General features: G+C 48.4%; 1 protein-coding gene across 1 annotated transcript in view; it reads left to right on the top strand.

Moving 5' to 3' along the window:
• Positions 1-17,667, top strand: part of LOC139280885 (platelet binding protein GspB-like) — a 90,037-nt gene that overhangs the window by 57,638 nt on the left and 14,732 nt on the right. The window lies entirely within an intron of this gene.

Here is a 17,667-nt window from a genome sequence, read left to right as displayed (position 1 = left end):
TGGGATTTGAACTCATGTCCCGGATAAGGGAATAAGGGGTTATGGGGAATGGGCAGGGAAGTGGACCCGAGTCCATGATCAGATCAGCCATGATCGTATTAAATGGCGGAGCAGGCTCGAGGGGCCGGATGGCCTACTCCTGCTCCTATTTCTTATGTTATTATTAGTCCAGGCCTCTGGATTACTAGTCCCATAACTTAACCACTATGCTACCGATAATCTGTAGAAAGAATTAAGGATAATCTATAGAAAACTGCAAGTAATGATCTGTTTGCCGCCCCTGGTTTTGGGAGTGGAGAATGAGCCAAGGCTTGCTCCCAGCTATCCAGTGATGGTAACTGGAAAGTGTCTACGTGTCATTGTACGGGATACTCTGCTTTGATACCCCGATGTTTAAATGGCCTGTCCATGCTCACCTGTAAATAATGGTCACTTCGTTCAGGCCCCACACTCTGAATCCCCCCATTAAACCCCCCCATTTCACCACTTCCTTCTCATCCTTAAAACCCACCACTTTGACCAAGCTTTTGGTCACTCCTCCGAATATCTCTCTACTTGGCTCAGTGTCTATTTCATTCCTTAAGCTTATGTGAAGCACCTTTTGGGACATTTAACTACATTAAAGAACCTAAGAAATAGGAGAAGGTCACATGGCCCCTCGAGCCTGCTCCGCCATTCAATAAGATCAGGGCTGAATTTCTACATCAACTCCACTTTCCTGCACTGTCCCCATATCCCTCAATTCCCTTCGAGTCCAAAAATCTATCGATCTCAGTCTTGAATATACTCAAAGACTGAGCATCCACAACCCTCTGGGGTAGAGAATTCCAAAGCTTCACAACCCTCTGAGTGAAGAAATTTCTCCTCATCTCAGCCCTAAATGGCTGACCCCTTATCCTGAGACTATGACCCCAGGTTTTAGACTCCCCAGCCCGGGGAAACAGGTCCTCAACATCTACCCGGTCAAGCCCTCTTAGAATCTTACATGTTTCAACAAAATCACCTCTCATTCTTCCAGAGAGTGTAGGCCCATTCTACTCAATCCCTCCTCATCGGACAATCCTCTCATCCATCACAGGAATCCGTCTAGAGGTGCTACACAAATGCTACATAACTTGTTGGTGTTGTAATGGAGGTAGCCCAGCAAGGATCTGGCTCCTTCATAAGGCAGAGGAGACTAAGAATAAATACATTCTTGGGAGCCCAGCCTGGTCCTGGGAGTTTCTTAGTCCGAACCGTAAACATGCCGAGGATCCTCATGACGCTAAGTTCATGGTACAGTTTGTTACACAACACAAAGAGCAGGTTGTAAGTTAAGGTGCTGTGCAACAGGATTCTCCTGGTGAGTAGCTGAAAATCATGTGGAAAGCCGCAAGGAATGGTGGGGGAAAGGTGCAGTCAGTGGGCACATGGCATTGGCTCTCCCCCAAGTGGAGCGAGCGCGTGTTACAAAGTTCTGTCAGACCTTGTTTTATCACCCGTCAAAATGATGGATAAGAAACCAAAGACTACAGCCAAATTGCTGTTGACAAAGATGTGCTCAAGGGAATCAGAGGGAAAGAGTACTTGTGCTTAATAATAATAGCAGCATCAGCTGTGGCTCAGTGGGTAGCACTATTGCCTCTGAGTCAGAAGATTGTGGGTTCAAGTCCCACTCCAGGGACCTGAGCACAAAAAATCTAGGCTGACACTCCCAGTGCACTGTTGAGGGAGTGCTGTGCTGTCTTTCGAATGAGATGATAAACCGAGGTCCCATTTGCCCTCTCAGGTAAAAGATCCCATGGCACTGTTTCGAAGAAAAACAATGGAGTTAACCCTGGTTTCCTGGCCAATATTTATCCCTCAATCAACATAACAAAAAAGCAGTTTATCTGGTCATTATCACATTGCAGTCTGTGGGAGCTTGCTTGTGCGTAAATTGGCTGCTGCATTTCCCACATTACAACAGTGACTACACTCCAAAAGTACTTCATTGGCTGTAAAGCGCTTTGAGACGTCCGGTGGAAATGAAAGGCGCTATATAAATCCAAGTCTTTCTTTCCCCAAAACATCTACCCAGCAGGTGAATATCCACACCAGCAATGCACAAGTGGGATCTGCTCATTTAATGAGTGCTAGTGGCTTTTGTTGGTGAAATCACTAATATCGTGACATCCTTTCTCAGCCATGTGGAGCAAGCCTTTGGCCCTTCCAACCTTTGAGTCAGAAGGTGCAGGGTTCAAGCCTCTCTCCAGACAGGATCTGAATTCTGGGTTGAGATCCAGTGGGATCATCATAGGCAGTCCCTTGTATCGACGACTTGCTTCCACACCAAAAAGAGATGAGTTCACAGGTGTTTCAATGAAGGACCTAATATTCCAGGTCCCGACCTACATGTTGAAGGGTAGAAGATGCCTGTGTGTGGATTTTTTTAACGTGTGGTGGTCGTTGCACACCAGCCACCACACGGGCTTAACAGATAGGTCTTGGTCCAGTGGCAAGGATTAACCAAGATGACTTAGAGACCAGCTCTGCTGCACGGACCTAGTGCGTACACATATCGCAGTGTGGGCTAGCCCGTGCTGCCCCTGGGCCCACGCCCTGGGCCCCGAACTCGTGCCTCTCCCGGTCCCCGATCACGTCACTCTGCAATCTCTCGCCGCTCCTGTGCCCTGACCTCGCTGCTCCTGCTGTACCTGCCTACGCTCCAATCACCGACCTGGACCATGGTGTTGTGGAGTATGACTAAGACACTCAACACAGGTCAGTTGTGGAGAAAAGAAATGTTTAATTTGCTTGATCAAGGGAGACACGGTTTACACCAGTTCCGCAACTGGGTGCTTTCCCCAACCGTTCTCTTCGAACATATTCGGAGTTGCTTCTTTATACAGAATTCTTTGCAAAGCCATCATTTACATTATCATTGCTCATTCTCTCTACCGCGGGGTGACAATCTTCGCCTAATTACGGCTTGTTAATTTTAACTTGCTGAGTGTTCCAGTATCTTCCTTGGGTAAGAACAGATGCATCCTGCATCCTGCCAATAACAGGAACTCACACCCTAGAATTAGGACCTTCGTTCTGAATAACAGGAACCGACATCATAACTTTGACCATTGTTCTGCAGTTGCATCTGATAATTTGCCACATAAGCAGATTCGTGTTTTTGCCATGCATGTTTAACTCTTTAATTGCCCCTGGTGACGTCCAATCCAGTCGCCCTCTTCACAGCTGTCGCTCTCCTGCACCAGCTCGCGCTGTACCTTGAAGTAATATGCCTCCACATGCCGCTCCTTTGAAGGCCCCGCCCTGCTGATGGTCCTTGGGTCCTGTGGGTGTGGGTGGTCCCTGCAGTGTATGGAGAAAGAGTCAGGCTGAACACTGTGAACTCGAAGTAAAGTGTGACCGTAGTCTTTTATTGCAGGTCTCCAGAGTGCCTCTCCAACCTGTGAAGCCTCCTTAAATACCTGTGCTCCCAAGGGATTATGGGATCCCTTGGGACTCCAGGGGATGAGCCCTCTGGTGGCTGTACAGAGTAAATACAAGTTTACATATATAACAACACAACCCTCCACACAATGTGAGTTGATCTGGGGTCCTTCTTGCCCTGGTTGATCGTCTCGGTGTGAAAGCTGGTGTTGTTGAATCATTTGTTGGGCCCTCGCTGGGCTGCTGTGTAGCTGGCCTTGCTGGGCTGCCTGGTGTGTTGGGCCCTGCAGGGTTGCTGTGGATGACGGGTTCTGCTTCGTGGTTAACCGTGGTGTCGGTTGCCACTGGTGTGTACATTGGGGGGGGTCAAAAAAGGTAGGGTCCAAGGTGGGTTGCTCAGGATAGTCCGTGAATCTGAGTTTAATTTGGTCCAAGTGTTTCCGGTGAATGAGTCCATTTGAAAGTTTGACCCGAAACACCCTGCTCCCCTCTTTGGCCATGACAGTGCCAGGAAGCCACTTGGGACCTTGTCCATAATTTAATACAAATACAGGATCATTGATTTCAATCGCGCGTGACATATTTGCGCTATCATGGTATGCACTTTGTTGAAGCCACCTGCTCTCTACCTGTTCATGTAGATCAGGGTGAACTAACGAGAGTCTTGTCTTAAATGCTCTTTTCATGAGCAGTTCAGCAGGTGGGATCCCAGTGAGTGAGTGGGGTCTCGTGCGGTAGCTAAGCAGGACTCGGGATAGGCGAGTCTGCAGTGAGCCTTCAGTTACCCTCTTCAAGCCTTGCCTGATGGTTTGCACTGCTCTCTCTGCCTGACCATTGGACGCTGGTTTAAACGGGGCAGATGTGACATGTTTGATCCCGTTACAAGTCATGAATTCTTTGAACTCAGCACTGGTAATACATGGCCCGTTGTCGCTCACCAGGACATCGGGTAGGCCGTGTGTGGCAAACATGGCCCGCAGACTTTCAGTAGTGGCAGCGGATGTGCTAGCCGACATTATCTCACATTCAATCCACTTGGAGTATGCGTCTGCAACCACAAGGAACATTTTACCCAAGAACGGGCCTGCATAGTCGACGTGTACTCTAGACCACAGTTTGGAGGGTCAAGACCATAAACTTAGCGGCGCCTCCCTGGGTGCATTGCTTAACTGCGAGCATGCATTACATCTGTGAACGCAGGACTCTAAGTCTGCATCGATACCGGGCCACCACACGTGGGATCTTTCATCATTATGATGCCTAGGTGGGTACTGTGGAGGTCATTGATGAAGGTGTCTCTGCCCTTCTTGGGGACCACTACTCGATTGCCCCACAGAAGGCAGCCTGCCTGTATAGACATTTCACCTTTGCGCCGCTGGAACGGCTTTATCTCTTCCTGCATTTCCACTGGGACACTGGACCAGCTCCCGTGAAGCACACAGCTTAATTTCTGCATGCTCTCGGCGATGAGACGCGAGGTGCTCAGCGTCCTCCTAGAAGCACTTCCTCCACATAGGGCAGTCTTTGGCTTTGAGGCCTCCCACCTAACGCCTCTATCGACTGCTAGAAAGATGTTTACGGCCGCAGAAGGAGCGATGATGTCGCGGCCTGTCAGCCTATGAATCCTTCCACTACTTCACCGACACCTGGGAGTCCCTGGCCAAAGACTGCCCTAAGTGGAGGAAGTGCATCCGGGAGGGCGCTGAGCACCTTGAGTCTCATTGCCGAGAACATGCAGAAATCAAGCGCAGGCAGCGGAAAGAGCGTGCGGCAAACCTGTCCCACCCACCCCCTTCCCTCAACGACTATCTGTCCCACCTGTGGCAGGGACTGTGGCTGTCGTATTGGACTGTTCAGCCACCTAATCTAAGAGTGGAAGCAAGTCTTCCGAGGGACTGCCTATGATGATGATGTGCAGCTACAAAAACTAGCAAACTGGAAGGTTTTACAATGAATTTCAAGAATATGAAAAGAAATCTTCTATTTACAATGAACTTAGTGGCCATCCCCTGTCCCTTCGATTGAATACTCGCTGTCGATTGAATACTCGCTGTCGATTGAATACTCGCTGTCGATTGAATACTCGCTGTCGATTGAATACTCGCTGTCGATTGAATACTCGCTGTCGATTGAATATTTGCTGTCGATTGAATATAAGCTGATCCCAGTCATTTAGCTGCAATGCTAGGACAATAGTCTTTGTAATGCTGGGAGCTGGCTGAAGCTGACCAGACCAGTGAGCACAGTTAACAGTGTCATGCAAACTCTGTAAACTGGGGGATAAGACCAGATGTAACATTGTAAAGTAGCAACGGTGTAATTATGCTTGTGGCAAATTACTTTATGCTGGTTGTGAGTTTTGTATTACATGGTCCTGTATCATAATAGGGGCCATAAAAGGAGCGGAGTTGTGGCGTCTTGGAGCAGTGTGGAGGCAACCACCTCGGGGAGCAGCACGAAGAGTGATGTCATCAAGGTCCAGGTCGGTGATTGGAGCGTGGGCAGATACAGCAGGAGCAGCGAGGTCGGGGCGAAGGAGCGGCCAGAGACTGTGGAGGGACGTGATCGGGGCCCAGGAGAGGCGTGAGTTCGGGGCAATGAACCAAGACCTAGCTCTGTCAAGCCCGTGTGGTGGCTGGTGTGCAACGGCCACCACACGTTTAAAAAAATCCACACACAGGCATCTTCCACCCCTCAGGATGTAGTTCAGGATCCGGAATTTTAGGTCCTTCATTGGAACACCTGTGAACTCATCCTTTTTTGGCGTGGAAGCAAGTCATCCTCGTTTCAAGGGACTGCCTATGATGATGATCATAAACAGGATGCAGTGCTGTGTTTAAAAGGTGCTTTGTCAGGCTGGCCCCTAATAACTCAGTAAGTCTCAATCGTTCAATGCAGTGATTTGCGTGCCGCTGGTTTGAAGTGGGTTGCAGCAGCCCAGACCCGTAATCTGCTCCTTAAACTATCTAACTGAGGTCTCCCGTTAAGAAGGAATGTGCAGATGCAGACTTCCGCCCCCCCCCCCGCCCCACCTCAGCCTCCACCCCCACCCCCACCCCCCAAATTGGCCATCCATGTTCACGGAACACTTGCCTTGAGTTTGTCTGAGGATGCTGCAGTCTCTCAGTGTGACTGTGTACTGCCTACAGTCGATGACAATGTATTTTTAAAAATATTAATTCTCTGGATGTGGGCGTCACTGGTATGTAAGACCTGTGCCAACAAAGACCTGCCTGTTGCCATCTCAGTCCAGGCAGAACAGGGGTACGGTGCCTGGATTTAAAGTGAGTTCAACAGCACAGTGTGTATTCGTATAAATTTTTGCAAGACCACATTCCTTGGATGCCTCCCCCTATACCTGCAGGTCTAATGCTGGGATGATACCCACTTAACTTATCAATCTACTCTTCAAAAGTACTTCATTGGCTATAAAGTGCTTTGGCCGTTCTGAGGTCATGAAAGGCGCTGTGGAATTGCGAGTTCTCTCCATTCATTGACCAGTGGAGATAATTGTGGCAGATTGTGCCAGATGGGCCAAATGGCCTCCTGTGCCATGTGATTCTATGACTGTTTGCAGGACAATGCTGCCTATCAGTTTATTTTACAATCGCACTGTGTCCACTGTATGTTCGAGGTCAGCTCCAGCATCAGCTGTAAACAGTTTATTCGTATTTGGCTAAAACATTGACGACAACAACAACAACTTGTATTTATGTAGCGCCTTTAACGTAGTGAAACGTCCCAAGGCGCCTCACAGGAGTATCTCAAACCGGTGTCCTACGCTTAAACAAAGGAGACTACAAAGGTATGAAGGCAGAGTTGGCTATAGTGGACTGGGAAAATAGATTAAAGTATGGGATGGTTGATGAGCGGTGGCAGACATTTAAGGAGATATTTCATAACTTTCAACAAAAATATACCCCAATGAGAAGTATAGTGGAGTACTTAAAATAAACACTCAACTTCAGGTCTGGGTTTGAAGATTCAAGTTGTCTTTATTTTGCACCGGTGGGGATCCTGGCTGCTGGTTGTCTGTAGCCAGGCCTCTCCAATGATACAAAGTTCCAAGCAACCTTTTATACACTTAATGATGCATGTCAGCCTCGGGCATGCGCCCCCCTCCCTCCATGTCGTTTAATTGGCCTAATAGTGTTGATTAACTAATTCCCTTTCGCGTGACACAACCATTCGCCTAAGTCTCATACCAAATGGAGTTTTTCCAATGTGTTACCTCTGACCCCTTGCCCTGTTTAGCTGCCCCTCTGGGCCTCCTGTGGTTCAACAGTTTGGCTATTTGTAATTATCCTCAGGTTATACAGCTTGTCACAATTAATCATTCCCACGTGTTATTTCCCTTTAAACACCTTTAGAAAGTTGACCACCACAAAAGCCTATGTCAGCTCGTTTTGGTTCCGAGATCTATTCTCAACCCTTTAATTATAACACAGCTCGGAAGCCCCATTTCAATAAGGGATAACCATCCGTGGCTAACTAAGGAAATAAGGGATGGTATCAAATTGAAAACAAGGGCATACAATGTGGTCAAGACGAGTGGGAGGCCAGAGGATTGCGAAACTTTTAAAAGCCAGCAAAAAAACAACTAAAAAAAATAATAAAGAGAGGGAAGATAGATTATGAAAGCAAACTAGCACAAAATATAAAAACAGATAGTAAGAGTTTCTACAGGTACATAAAAAGGAAAAGAGTGGCTAAAGTAAATGTTGGTCCCCTGGAGGATGAGACTGGGGAATTAATAATGGGGAACAGGGAATGGCAGAGACTTTGACAAATATTTTGTATCGGTCTTCATGGTAAAAGACTCTAAAAACATCCCAACAGTGGATAATCAAAGGGCTATAGGGAGGGAGGAACTTAATACAATCACTATCACTACTGAAGTAGTACTCGGTAAAATAATGGGACTAAAGGTGAACAAGTACCCTGGACCTGATGGTTTACATCCTCGGGTTTTAAAAGAAGCGGCTACAGAGATAGTGGATGTATTGGTTGTAATCTACCAAAAATCCCTGGATTCTGGGGTGATTCCAGCAGATTGGAAAACTGCAAATGTAACGCCCCTTTTTAAAAAATGAGTCAGACAGAAAGCAGGAAACTAGAGACCAGTTAGCCGAACATCTGTCATTGGGAAAATACTGGAGTCCATTATTAAGGAAGCAGGAGCAGGACATTTGGAAAAGCATGGTTCAATCAAGCAGAGTCAGCATGGTTTTATGAAAGGGAAATCATGTTTGACAAATTTGCTGGAGTTCTTTGAGGGTGTAACGAGCTGGGTGGATAAGGGGGAACCAATGGATGTAGTGTATTTGGATTTCCAGAAGGCATTCGATAAGGTGCCACATAAAAGGTTACCGCACAAGATAAGGTTCACTATGATACGTTCAAAATAAGGGATGAAACTGAGTACTGTGTACAATGAGCAAGTGTGGCCTTAGCTCCTTTAATAAGACTCCAGAGTGCAGGTACCGCCTGGGTGGTCTGCTTATATACCGTGCTCCCAAGGGATGCTGGGGTCCCTTGGGACTCCAACAGGTAGACCCTCTGGTGATAGTGCAATACAGGTAACAAGGGGTTAAATACATAACATCACTCCTCCGTGAAATCAATAGTACACTTATTTACAGGGTGAGACAATCTGGGGCTTTTCGCTCCCTTGTCGATCGTCTCGGTACAAATGCGGGTGTGGGTGAGTTGGTTAGTTCTTCACTGGCTGCTGGGCAGCTGGCCTTGCAGGGCTGCTGGGGATGGTGAGTTCGGCTTCGTGGTCAACCATGATGACAGTTGCCACTTGTGTGTGTGTTGGAGGGTCAAAGTTGGTGGTGTCTTCTTCAGGTTGTTCATAGCTGTTGGTGAAGCACAATTTGATTTGGTCCAAATGTTTTCTGCACCTTAGTCCATTGGCCAATTTGACCTGAAACACCCTACTCCCCTCTTTGGCTATGACCGTGCCAGTGAGCCATTTGGGACCATGTCCATAATTGAGGACAAACACAGGGTCCTTGACCTCAATATCCAGTGACAAATTTGCGCGGTCATGGTACAAACTTTGTTGATGCCGTCTGCCTTCCACGTGATCATGGAGATCAGGGTGGACAAGAGAGAGCCTTGTTTTGAGCGCCCTTTTCATGAGCAGCTCGGCTGGGGGAACGCCGGTGAATGAGTGGGGTCTGGTGCGGTAGCTGAGCACCACTTGGGATAGTCGAGTCTGCAGGGAGCCTTCCGACACATGTTTCAGGCTTTACTTGACGGCCTGAACTGCCCGTTCTGCCTGGCTGTTGGATGCGGGCTTGAACGGGGCAGATGTGACGTGCTTGTTCCCATTGCGGGTCATGAATTCCTTGGATTCAGCACTGGTGAAACACGGCCCATTGTCGCTAACTCGGACATCAGGCAGGCCGTGCGTAGCAAACATGGATCGTAGGCTTTCAATAGTGGCCATGGATGTGCTTACAGACTTTATTGCACATTCAATCCATTTTGAGTAAGCGTCCATGACAACCAAAAACATTTTGCCTAGAAATGGACCCGCATAGTCCACGTGGATCCTTAACCACGGTTTGGAGGGCGACGACCACAAACTTAGCGGTGCCTCTCTAGGTGCATTGCTCAGCTGAGAGCAAGTGTTGCACTGGCGCACACATGACTCTAAATCTGAGTCGATGCCGGGCCACCACACGTGGGATCTGGCTATGGCTTTCATCATTACAATGCCTGGGTGGGTGCTGTGCAGTTCACAAATGAATATATCTCTGCCTTTCTTGGGCAAAACCACGCGCTTACCCCACAACAGACAGTCCGCCTGCAGGGACATTTTGTCTTTGCGCCCGTGGAACGGCTTAATTGCTTCCTGCATCTCTGCTGGGATGCTGGACCAGCTCCCATGGAAGACACAGTTTTTTTACCAAGGACAGTAAAGGATCCTGGCTGGTCCAGGTCCTGATCTGGCGGGCCGTAACTGGTGACTTTTCATTTTTGAATGCATCCATCACCATGAACAAGTCCGCAGGCTGTGCCTTTTCCACCAAGGTGGTGGGCAATGGCAGCTGACTGAGAGCATCAGCGCAGTTCTCTGTGCCCGGTCTGTGGCGGATTACATAGTTGTATGCCGACAGCGTGAGTGCCCATCTTTGGATGCAGGCAGAGGCATTGGTGTTAAGCCCTGCTCTCAGAGAACAGCGATATGAGCAGCTTGTGGTCAGTTTCAAGCTCAAATTTGAGGCCAAATAAGCACTGGTGTATTTTCTTTACCCCATAAACGCACGCCAGGGCCTCTTTTTCAGTCATGCTGTAGGCCCTTTCGGCCTTGGACAAACTCCTGGATGCATAAGTGCCCGGTTGCAAAATCCTCGATTCGTTAGCCTGTTGTAACACACACCCGACCCCGTATGATGACGCATCGCAAGCTAGCACTAATTTTTTACAAGGGTCATACATGACCAGCAGATTGTTTGAACACAACAGATTTCTGGCTTTCTTAAAGGCAGCCTCTTGTGAATTCCCCCATACCCAGTTGTCTCCCTTGCGCAGTAGTGCATGTAGGGGTTCTAGCAGGGTGCTTAACCCAGGTAGAAAATTACCGAAATAGTTAAGGAGTCCCAGGAACGACCGCAGCTCCGTCACATCCTGTGATCTCGGTGTGTTCTTGATGGCCTCCGTCTTGGCGTTGGTGGGTCTGATGCTGTCTGTTGCGATTCTTCTTCCCAAGAACTCGACCTCCAGCGCCAGAAAAACACACTTTGAGCATTTCAACCTGAGCCCCACGTGATCCAACCAACTAAGAATCTCCTCCAGATTCTTAAAGTGCTCAATGGTGTCCCGACCTGTAACCAGTATATCGTCCTGGAAAACAACGGTGCGAGGAACCGACTTTAGCAGGCTCTCCATGTTCCGTTGGTAGATTGCCGCAGCTGACCGAATCCCGAACGGGCATCTGTTATAGATGAACAGAACTTTGTGCGTGTTGATGCAGGTGAGGCCTTTTGAAGACTCCTTCAGTTCCTGCGTCATGTAACTGAGGTCAGGTCCCGCTTGGTGAACGTCTTCCCTCCAGCCAGGGTCACAAATAGGTCGTCTGTCTTGGGTAGTGGGTACTGGTCCTGTAGCGAAAAATGGTTAATCGTTACTTTATAGTCCCCACAAATTCTGACCATGCCGTCCTCTTTAAGTACCGGGACAATCGGACTAGCCCAGTCGTTGAATTCCATTGGCCTGATGATGCCTTCTCACTGCAGCCTGTCCAGCTCAATTTCCACTTTCTCACGCATCATGTACGGTACTGCCCGAACCTTGTGGTGAATGGGTCGCGGACCGGGAACCAAATGGATCTGCACTTTCGCCCCTGAGAAGCTTCCAATGCCTGGCTCGAACAATGATGAAAACCTGCTCAGAACCTGGGCACATGAGGCGTTGTCGACGGACGAAAGCGCTCGGATGTCATCCCAGTTCTTGCGGATTTTTCCCAGCCAGCTTCTGCCAAACAACGTGGGGCCATCCCCTGGCACAATCCACAGCGGGAGTTTGTGTACTGCTCCATCATAGGAGACTTTGACTTCTGCACTGCCAATTACAGGGATTAGTTCCTTGGTGTAAGTTCTTAGTTTGGTGTGAATGGGGCTGAGCTTGGGCCTGTGTGCCTTGTTGCACCACAGCCCGTCGAAGGTCTTTTTACTCATTATGGACTGACTCGCACCCGTGTCCAGTTCCATAGATACTGGAATTCCGTTCAGTTCAACTTTCAACATTATTGGTGGACATTTCGTGGTGAATGTGTGTACCCCGTACACTTCTGCCTCCTCGGTACAAGTCTCCAATTCAGCCTGATCCACAGTGGATCGATCTTCCTCTGCAACGTGGTGGTTTGCAGGGTATGCAGCTCGCTTACACATTCACTGGAGGTGTCCTATTTTTCTGCAACCGTTACATGCATAGTGCTTGACGCGGCTTCGATGGGGCCTCCACAACGCCAACAAAGTGTTAACTGCCTCGCATTAACAATTGATGGTGGACTCTGGGTTATCTGAGGTCGGGCAGCAGTAGCCGGAGTGTACGTTCTGCCATGTATATTCCTGCTCGAGAACGACGTTACTTTGTGCACAGTACTGGACGAAACTTCTTTACTCTGCGAAATCTGTTTGGTGTTGTCGCCGGTGGACATAAATGCCTGGGCTATTGTTATGGCTTTGCTTAGATTCGGAGTTTCAACAGTCAACAGTTTGCGTAGGATTACCTCATGGCCAATACCCAGTACAAAAAAGTCTCTAAGCATTTGTTCTAGAAATCCCTCAAATTCGCAATGTCCTGCGAGGCGCCTTAGTTCGGCGACATAGCTCGCCACTTCCTGGCCCTCCGACCGTTGACATGTGTAGAATCGATATCTCGCCATCAAAACACTTTCCTTAGGATCTAGGTGCTCCCGGACCAGCGTTCACAATTCTTCATAGGATTTAGTTGTTGGTTTTGCCAGAGCTACGAGATTCTTCATGAGGCCATAGGTTGTTGCCCCACAGACAGTTAGGAGGATCACCCTTCGTTTGGCAGTGTTCTCATCTCCTTCCAGCTCATTGGCCACAAATTATAGGTCGAGTCTCTCCACGAAGGCCTCCCAATCATCCCCTTCTGAGAACTTCTCCAGTATACCAACTGTTCTTTGCATTTTTGCGTGGTTGTTCGTTACCTCGTCGCCAATTGATACGTTCAAAATAAGGGATGAAACTGAGTACTGTGTACAATGAGCAAGTGTGACCTTAGCTCCTTTAATAAGACTCCAGAGGGCAAGTACCTCGTGGGTGGGCCCACTGGTAGGCCCTCTGGTGGTAGTGTAATACAGGTTACAAGGGGTTAAATACTGGATTGGGAGTAATACTAGCGTCGATAGAGGATTGGCTAACTCACAGAAAACAGAGAGTCGGGATAAATGGGTCATTTTCCGGTTGGCAAACAGTGACTAGTGGGATGCCGCAGGGATTGGTGCTGGGGCCTTAACTATTTACAATCTATATTAATGACTTGGATGAAGGGACCGAGTGTAATGTAGCCAAGTTTGCTGATGACACAAAGATGGGTGGGAAAGCAATTTGTGAGGAGGACACGAAAAATCTGCAACGGGATATGGACAGGCTAAGTGAGTGGGCAAAAATTTGGCAGATGGAGTATAATGTGGGAAAATGTGAGGTTATCCACCGGCAGAAAAAATAGAAAAGCAAATTATAATTTAAATGGAGAAAAATTGCAAGGTGCTGCAGTACAGAGGGACCTGGGAGTCCTTGTGCATGAAACACAAAAAGTTAGTATGCAGGTACAGCAAGTAATCAGGAAGGCGAATGGAATGTTGGCCTTTATTGCAAGGGGGTTAGAGTATAAAAACAGAGAAGTCCTGCTACAACTGTACAGGGTATTGGTGAGGCCACACCTGGAATACTGCGTACAGTTTTGGTCTCCATATTTAAGGAAGGATATACTTGCATTGGAGGCTGTTCAGAGAAGGTTCACTAGATTGATTCCGGAGATGAGGAGGTTGACTTAGGAAGAAAGATGGAGTAGGTTGGGCCTCTACTCATTGGAGTTCATAAGAATGAGAGTTGATCTTATCGAAACATACAAGATAATGAGTGGGCTCGACAAGGTGGATGCAGAGAGGATATTTCCACTCAGGGGAAACTAAAACTAGGGGGCATAGTCTCAGAATAAGGGGCCGCCCATTTAAAACTAAGATGAGAAAGAATTTCTTCTCTCAGAGGGTTGTAAATCTAGGGAATTCTCTGCCCCAGAGAGCTGTGAAGGCTGGGTCATTGAATATATTTAAGGCGGAGATACAGACTTTTGAGCGATAAGGGGATAAAGGGTTATGGGGAGCGGGCAGGGAAGTGGAGCTGAGTCCATGAACAGATCAGCTATGATATTAAATGGCAGAGCAGGCTCGAGGGGCCAAATGGCCTACTGCTGCTATTTCTTATGTTCTTATCATGCGATAAAAATTTGACACCGAAAGAACCGCATAAGTAGAAATTAGCGCAGTTGACCAAAAGCTTGATCAAAGAGGTATGTTTTAAGGAGCATCTTGAAGGAGGAAAGAGATGTAGAGATGCAGAGAGAATTAAGTAGGGAGTTCCAGAGCTTGCGGCCCAGGCAACAGAAGGCGCAGCCACCGATGGTTGAGCAATTATATTCAGGGATGCTCAGGAGGGCAGAATTAGAGGAGCGCAGACATCTCGGGGGGGGGGGGGGGGCTGGAGAGATTACAGAGATAGGGAGGGGCGAGTCCATGGAGGGATTTGAAAATAAGGATGAGAATTTCGAAATCAAGGCATTGCTTAACCGCCTCGACAATTCAGTTGAGACAACTCAGGCCGTAATGTGTGAAACATATTAAATTGCATCCTCTGGAGTCATATTCCATTCCACTTCACCCTGTCCTCGGAGTACAGTATTCACAGGCACGTCACAGGCTCGGCTTAACTGTTTGCTCAGTTATTGCATTCCGGCCTAACTGTGTGCTCATGCCACAAAATGGAGCTGTGTCACACAAGGGAATATCATCAACAAAGGCAGTCCCTCGAAATCAAGGAAGACTTGCTTCCACTCTAAAAGTGAGTTCTCAGGTGACTGAATAGTCCAATACGGGAATTACAGTCTCTGTCACAGGTGGGGCAGACAGTGGTTGAAGGAAGGGGTGGGTGGGACTGGTTTGCCGCATGCTCCTTCCGCTGCCTATGCTTGCTTTCTGCATGCTCTCGGCGATGAGACTCGAGGTGCTCAGCACCCTCCCGGATGCTCTTCCTCCATTTAGGGTGGTCTTTGGCCAGGGACTCCCAGGTGTCAGTGGGGATGTTGCATTTTATCAAGGAGGTTTTGAGAGTGTCCTTGAAACGTTTCCTCTACCAACCTGGGGCTTGCTTGCCATGTAGGAGTTCCGAGTAGAGCGATTGCTTTGGGAGTCTTGTGTCAGGCATCCGAACAATGTGACCTGCCCAGCGAAGCTGGTCGACTGGTCAGTGCTTCGATGCTGGGGATGTTGGCCTGATCGAGGACGCTAACATTGGTGCGTCTGTGCTCCCAGGGAATTTGCAGGATCTTGCGGAGACATCGTTGGTGGTATTGCTCCAGCGATTTGAGGTGTCTACTGTATATGGTCCACGTCTCTGAGCCATACAGGAGGGCGGGTATCACTACAGCCCTGTAGACCATGAGTTTGGTGCCAGATTTGAGGGCCTGATCTTCGAACACTCTCTTCCTCAGGCGGCTGATGGCTGTGCTGGCACACTGGAGGTGGTGTTGAACCTCGTCGCCAATGTCTGCCCTTGCTGAAACAGAACAAGTATTTCTGAGAGAAAAGTTAGATGCACAAAGAGCAGACTAACAATGACGAGAGGAAAAGTTTTAGACACTGCAATTCTGTCAAGTTTTCTCAATAAAATGTCACCCAACAGAAATTTTAAAATGAATTAAAATATGGATGGTGGACATTTCTTGGATTGAGGTGTTCAATAATTTTACATTTCATCCTGTTTTCTCTCCATACCCCTTGATCCTCCTACAAGCACAGTGCAATCAAAATTTACAGTGGCTTCGTAATATATATGTACACTTTTACAAAATGTGTGAATTCACATCTATATGTACAATATTCTCATAAAATGCGTGTTTGTCCTTGACAATCCAATATATATTTTAAAAAGCCACTTAAGGCAGCACTACGGGGAGGTCCAAAATGGAGGACACAGCAGGACCTACCATAAGTTGGCGAAAGAGCTGCAGCCACTGCTCTTTCCCCATTTTATGACAAACAGGTGGCATAAAGCCACTGAATTTTTCGCCCAAAGTTTATTTAAATAGAGATAAGCTTCAGGAATTTACTCCACAGCGCCACCTTATGGCCAAAGCCTGCAACTTCATCGGCAAAAGAGGTGGTGAGGAGAATTTATTTTCACAGAGTTGTCGGGATCTGGACACTCTTCCTGAAAAGGTGCTGGAAGCTGGTTCCATAAATAATTTTAAAAGGTAGTTGGACTGGTACTTGAGGATAAAAGGAAAGAAAGACTTGCATTTATATAGCGCCTTTCAAGATCTCAGGACGTCTCAAGGCGCTTTACAGCCAATAAAGTACTTTTGGAGTGTAGTCACTGGTGTAATGTGGGAAATGCAGCAGCTAATTTGCGCACAGCAAGCTCCCACAAACAGCAAAGTGATAATGACCAGATAATCTGTTTTTTTTTGTTATGTTGATTGAGGGATAAATATTGATCAGGACACCGGGGATAACTCCCCTGCTCTTCTTCAAAATAGCGTCATGGGATCTTTTACGTCCACTTGAGAGAGCAGACGAGGCCGCGATTTAACGTCTCATCCGAAAGGCGGCATCTTCGACAGTGCAGCACTCCCTCAGTACTGTCCCTCCAACAGTGCGGCACTCCCTCAGCACTGCCCCTCCGACAGTGCGGCGCTCCCTCAGTACTGTCCCTCCAACAGTGCAGCACTCCCTCAGCACTGCCCCTCCGACAGTGCAGCACTCCCTCAGCACTGTCCCTCCGACAGTGCGGCGCTCCCTCAGTACTGTCCCTCCGACAGTGCGGCGCTCCCTCAGTACTGTCCCTCCGACAGTGCGGCGCTCCCTCAGTACTGTCCTCCGACAGTGCGGCGCTCCCTCTGTACTGCCCCTCCGACAGTGCGGCGCTCCCTCAGTACTGCCCCTCCGACAGTGCGGCACTCGCTCAGTACTGCCCCTCCGACAGTGCGGCATTCCCTCTGTACTGCCCCTCCGACAGTGCGGCGCTCCCTCAGTACTGCCCCTCCGACAGTGTGGCGCTCCCTCAGTACTGCCCCTCCGACAGTGCAATGCTCCCTCAGCACTGCCCCTCCGACAGTGCGGCGCTCCCTCTGTACTGCCCCTCCGACAGTGCGGCATTCCCTCAGTACTGCACCTCCGACAGTGCGGCGCTCCCTCAGTACTGCACCTCCGACAGTGCAGCGCTCCCTCAGTACTGTGAACTTACTGAGTTGTGGACAGAAAGCAGGGGTGTAGGACTATGTACGACTGCTCTTTCAAAAGAGCCGGCACAGGCACGACGGGCCGAATGGCCTCCTTCTGTGCTGTAAGTTTCTAGGATTCTTTGAACTACATTGTGACAGTTTATGGTGCAAATGAATGGGAAGTGTTGACATACCAATTTACAATGGGAAAAATTGACACAAACCTGTGACCAGAAATTGTGACAACAGGAAGTGAGGTTTGTGGGCAGGATTTTT

The sequence above is a fragment of the Pristiophorus japonicus genome, chromosome 15, assembly GCF_044704955.1.
Source record: "Pristiophorus japonicus isolate sPriJap1 chromosome 15, sPriJap1.hap1, whole genome shotgun sequence".
In the NCBI taxonomy this organism is placed as follows: domain Eukaryota; kingdom Metazoa; phylum Chordata; class Chondrichthyes; family Pristiophoridae; genus Pristiophorus; species Pristiophorus japonicus.
Note: the sequence above shows the minus strand (reverse complement) of the source record. Positions and strands in the feature narration are given on the sequence as shown.